Raw genomic sequence first — 5,883 nt, 5'->3', positions numbered from 1 at the left:
AGCTGTGTATCTAATCCTATCCTGTGTGATACTGACTGCTGAGCCGTGTATCTAATCCTATCCTGTGTGATACTGTCTGCTGAGCCGTGTATCTAATCCTCTCCTGTGTGATACTGTCTGCTGAGCTGTGTATCTAATCCTATCCTGTGTGATACTGTCTGCTGAGCCGTGTATCTAATCCTCTCCTGTGTGATACTGCCTGCTGAGCCGTGTATCTAATCCTCTCCTGTGTGATACTGTCTGCTGAGCCGTGTATCTAATCATCTCCTGTGTGATACTGTCTGCTGAGCCGTGTATCTAATCCTCTCCTGTGTGATACTGACTGCTGAGCCGTGTATCTAATCCTCTCCTGTGTGATACTGACTGCTGAGCCGTGTATCTAATCCTATCCTGTGTGATACTGTCTGCTGAGCCGTGTATCTAATCCTCTCCTGTGTGATACTGTCTGCTGAGCCGTGTATCTAATCCTATCCTGTGTGATTCTGTCTGCTGAGCCGTGTATCTAATCCTCTCCTGTGTGATACTGTCTGCTGAGCCGTGTATCTAATCCTCTCCTGTGTGATACTGTCTGCTGAGCCGTGTATCTAATCCTATCCTGTGTGATACTGTCTGCTGAGCTGTGTATCTAATCCTCTCCTGTGTGATACTGTCTGCTGAGCCGTGTATCTAATCCTCTCCTGTGTGATGCTGTCTGCTGAGCTGTGTATCTAATCCTCTCCTGTGTGATACTGTCTGCTGAGCTGTGTATCTAATCCTATCCTGTGTGATACTGTCTGCTGAGCTGTGTATCTAATCCTCTCCTGTGTGATACTGTCTGCTGAGCCGTGTATCTAATCCTCTCCTGTGTGATACTGTCTGCTGAGCCCTGTATCTAATCCTATCCTGTGTGATACTGTCTGCTGAGCCGTGTGTCTAATCCTATCCTGTGTGATACTGTCTGCTGAGCCGTGTATCTAATCCTATCCTGTGTGATACTGTCTGCTGAGCTGTGTATCTAATCCTCTCCTGTGTGATACTGTCTGCTGAGCCGTGTATCTAATCCTCTCCTGTGTGATACTGTCTGCTGAGCCCTGTATCTAATCCTATCCTGTGTGATACTGTCTGCTGAGCCGTGTGTCTAATCCTATCCTGTGTGATACTGTCTGCTGAGCCGTGTATCTAATCCTATCCTGTGTGATACTGTCTGCTGAGCCGTGTATCTAATCCTATCCTGTGTGATACTGTCTGCTGAGCCGTGAATCTAATCCTATCCTGTGTGATAGTCTGCTGAGCTGTGTATCTAATCCCCTCCTGTGTGAAACTGTCTGCTGAGCTGTGTATCTAATCCTCTCCTGTGTGATACTGTCTGCTGAGCCGTGTATCTAATCCTATCCTGTGTGATACTGTCTGCTGAGCTGTGTATCTAATCCTCTCCTGTGTGATACTGTCTGCTGAGCCGTGTATCTAATCCTCTCCTGTGTGATACTGTCTGCTGAGCCGTGTATCTAATCCTATCCTGTGTGATACTGTCTGCTGAGCCGTGTATCTAATCCTATCCTGTGTGATACTGACTGCTGAGCCGTGTATCTAATCCTCTCCTGTGTGATACTGTCTGCTGAGCCGTGTATCTAATCCTATCCTGTGTGATACTGTCTGCTGAGCGGTGTATCTAATCCTCTCCTGTGTGATACTGACTGCTGTGCCGTGTATCTAATCCTATCCTGTGTGATACTGTCTGCTGAGCCGTGTATCTAATCCTCTCCTTTGTGATACTGACTGCTGAGCCGTGTATCTAATCCTATCCTGTGTGATACTGTCTGCTGAGCCGTGTATCTAATCCTCGTCTGTGTGATACTGACTGCTGAGCCTTATATCTAATCCTATTCTGTGTGATACTGTCTGCTGAGCGGTGTATCTAATCCTCTCCTTTGTGATACTGACTGCTGAGCCTTATATCTAATCCTATTCTGTGTGATCCTGACTGCTGAGCCGTGTATCTAATCCTCTCCTGTGTGATACTGTCTGCTGAGCCGTGTATCTAATCCTATCCTGTGTGATACTGTCTGCTGAGCCGTGTATCTAATCCTCTCCTGTGTGATACTGTCTGCTGAGCCGTGTATCTAATCCTCTCCTGTGTGATACTGTCTGCTGAGCTGTGTATCTAATCCTGTCCTGTGTGATACTGACTGCTGAGCCGTGTATCTAATCCTCTCCTGTGTGATACTGTCTGCTGAGCCGTGTATCTAATCCTCTCCTGTGTGATACTGTCTGCTGAGCCGTGTATCTAATCCTCTCCTGTGTGATACTGTCTGCTGAGCTGTGTATCTAATCCTCTCCTGTGTGATACTGACTGCTGAGCCGTGTATCTAATCCTATCCTGTGTGATACTGTCTGCTGAGCCGTGTATCTAATCCTATCCTGTGTGATACTGTCTGCTGAGCTGTGTATCTAATCCCCTCCTGTGTGATACTGTCTGCTGAGCTGTGTATCTAATCCCCTTCTGTGTGATACTGTCTGCTGAGCTGTGTATCTAATCCTATCCTGTGTGATACTGACTGCTGAGCCGTGTATCTAATCCTCTCCTGTGTGATACTGTCTGCTGAGCCGTGTATCTAATCCTCTCCTGTGTGATACTGTCTGCTGAGCCGTGTATCTAATCCTCTCCTGTGTGATACTGTCTGCTGAGCTGTGTATCTAATCCTCTCCTGTGTGATACTGACTGCTGAGCCGTGTATCTAATCCTATCCTGTGTGATACTGTCTGCTGAGCCGTGTATCTAATCCTATCCTGTGTGATACTGTCTGCTGAGCTGTGTATCTAATCCCCTCCTGTGTGATACTGTCTGCTGAGCTGTGTATCTAATCCCCTTCTGTCTGATACTGTCTGCTGAGCTGTGTATCTAATCCTATCCTGTGTGATACTGACTGCTGAGCCGTGTATCTAATCCTCTCCTGTGTGATACTGTCTGCTGAGCCGTGTATCTAATCCTATCCTGTGTGATACTGTCTGCTGAGCCGTGTATCTAATCCTATCATGTGTGATACTGTCTGCTGAGCTGTGTATCTAATCCTCTCCTGTGTGATACTGACTGCTGAGCCGTGTATCTAATCCTATCCTGTGTGATACTGTCTGCTGAGCCGTGTATCTAATCCTCTCCTGTGTGATACTGTCTGCTGAGCCGTGTATCTAATCCTATCCTGTGTGATACTGTCTGCTGAGCCGTGTATCTAATCCTATCATGTGTGATACTGTCTGCTGAGCCGTGTATCTAATCCTATCCTGTGTGATACTGTCTGCTGAGCCGTGTATCTAATCCTATCATGTGTGATACTGACTGCTGATCCTTGTATCTAATCCTATCCTGTGTGATACTGTCTGCTGAGCCGTGTATCTAATCCTATCCTGTGTGATACTGACTGCTGAGCTGTGTATCTAATCCTCTCCTGTGTGATACTGTCTGCTGAGCTGTGTATCTAATCCTATCCTGTGTGATACTGACTGCTGAGCCATGTATCTAATCCTCTCCTGTGTGATACTGACTGCTGAGCCGTGTATCTAATCCTCTCCTGTGTGATACTGTCTGCTGAGCTGTGTATCTAATCCTATCCTGCGTGATACTGTCTGCTGAGCCGTGTATCTAATCCTCTCCTGTGTGATACTGTCTGCTGAGCCGTGTATCTAATCCTATCCTGTGTGATACTGTCTGCTGAGCTGTGTATCTAATCCTCTCCTGTGTGATACTGTCTGCTGAGCTGTGTATCTAATCCTCTCCTGTGTGATACTGTCTGCTGAGCTGTGTATCTAATCCTATCCTGCGTGATACTGCCTGCTGAGCTGTGTATCTAATCCTATCCTGTGTGATACTGCCTGCTGAGCCGTGTATCTAATCCTCTCCTGTGTGATACTGTCTGCTGAGCTGTGTATCTAATCCTCTCCTGTGTGATACTGTCTGCTGAGCTGTGTATCTAATCCTCTCCTGTGTGATACTGTCTGCTGAGCCGTGTATCTAATCCTCTCCTGTGTGATTCTGTCTGCTGAGCCGTGTATCTAATCCTCTCCTGTGTGATTCTGTCTGCTGAGCCGTGTATCTAATCCTATCCTGTGTGATACTGTCTGCTGAGCCGTGTATCTAATCCTATCCTGTGTGATACTGTCTGCTGAGCCGTGTATCTAATCCTCTCCTGTGTGATTCTGTCTGCTGAGCCGTGTATCTAATCCTCTCCTGTGTGATTCTGTCTGCTGAGCCGTGTATCTAATCCTATCCTGTGTGATACTGTCTGCTGAGCCGTGTATCTAATCCTATCCTGTGTGATACTGTCTGCTGAGCCGTGTATCTAATCCTCTCCTGTGTGATTCTGACTGCTGAGCCGTGTATCTAATCCACTCCTGTGTGATTCTGTCTGCTGAGCCGTGTATCTAATCCTCTTCTGTGTGATACTGACTGCTGAGCCGTGTATCTAATCCTCTCCTGTGTGATACTGTCTGCTGAACCGTGTATCTAATCCTCTCCTGTGTGATACTGTCTGCTGAGCTGTGTATCTAATCCTATCCTGTGTGATACTGACTGCTGAGCTGTGTATCTAATCCTCTCCTGTGTGATGCTGTCTGCTGAGCTGTGTATCTAATCCTCTCCTGTGTGATACTGTCTGCTGAGCCGTGTATCTAATCCTCTCCTGTGTGATACTGTCTGCTGAGCCGTGTATCTAATCCTCTCCTGTGTGATACTGTCTGCTGAGCCGTGTATCTAATCCTCTCCTGTGTAATACTGTTTGCTGAGCCCTGTATCTAATCCTCTCCTGTGTGATACTGTCTGCTGAGCCGTGTATCTAATCCTCTCCTGTGTGATACTGTCTGCTGAGCCGTGTATCTAATCCTCTCCTGTGTAATACTGTCTGCTGAGCCCTGTATCTAATCCTCTCCTGTGTGATACTGTCTGCTGAGCCGTGTATCTAATCCTCTCCTGTGTAATACTGTCTGCTGAGCCCTGTATCTAATCCTATCCTGTGTGATACTGTCTGCTGAGCCGTGTGTCTAATCCTATCCTGTGTGATACTGTCTGCTGAGCCGTGTATCTAATCCTATCCTGTGTGATACTGTCTGCTGAGCCGTGTATCTAATCCTATCCTGTGTGATACTGTCTGCTGAGCCGTGTATCTAATCCTATCCTGTGTGATACTGTCTGCTGAGCTGTGTATCTAATCCTATCCTGTGTGATAGTCTGCTGAGCTGTGTATCTAATCCCCTCCTGTGTGATACTGTCTGCTGAGCCGTGTATCTAATCCTATCCTGTGTGATACTGTCTGCTGAGCTGTGTATCTAATCCTCTCCTGTGTGATACTGTCTGCTGAGCCGTGTATCTAATCCTCTCCTGTGTGATACTGTCTGCTGAGCTGTGTATCTAATCCTCTCCTGTGTGATACTGTCTGCTGAGCCGTGTATCTAATCCTATCCTGTGTGATACTGTCTGCTGAGCTGTGTATCTAATCCTCTCCTGTGTGATACTGTCTGCTGAGCTGTGTATCTAATCCTCTCCTGTGTGATACTGTCTGCTGAGCTGTGTATCTAATCCTATCCTGTGTGATACTGTCTGCTGAGCTGTGTATCTAATCTTCTCCTGTGTGATACTGTCTGCTGAGCCATGTATCTAATCCTCTCCTGTGTGATACTGTCTGCTGAGCTGTTTTTCTAATCCTATCCTGTGTGATACTGTCTGCTGAGCCGTGTATCTAATCCTCTCCTGTGTGATACTGTCTGCTGAGCCGTGTATCTAATCCTATCCTGTGTGATACTGTCTGCTGAGCCGTGTATCTAATCCTCTCCTGTGTGATACTGTCTGCTGAGCCGTGTATCTAATCCTCTCCTGTGTGATACTGTCTGCTGAGCTGTGTATCTAATCCTCTCCTG

This window comes from Phyllobates terribilis, unplaced genomic scaffold, assembly GCF_046119375.1.
Source record: "Phyllobates terribilis strain yellow unplaced genomic scaffold, ASM4611937v1 Scaffold_767__1_contigs__length_698798, whole genome shotgun sequence".
Taxonomy (NCBI): domain Eukaryota; kingdom Metazoa; phylum Chordata; class Amphibia; order Anura; family Dendrobatidae; genus Phyllobates; species Phyllobates terribilis.
Note: the sequence above shows the minus strand (reverse complement) of the source record.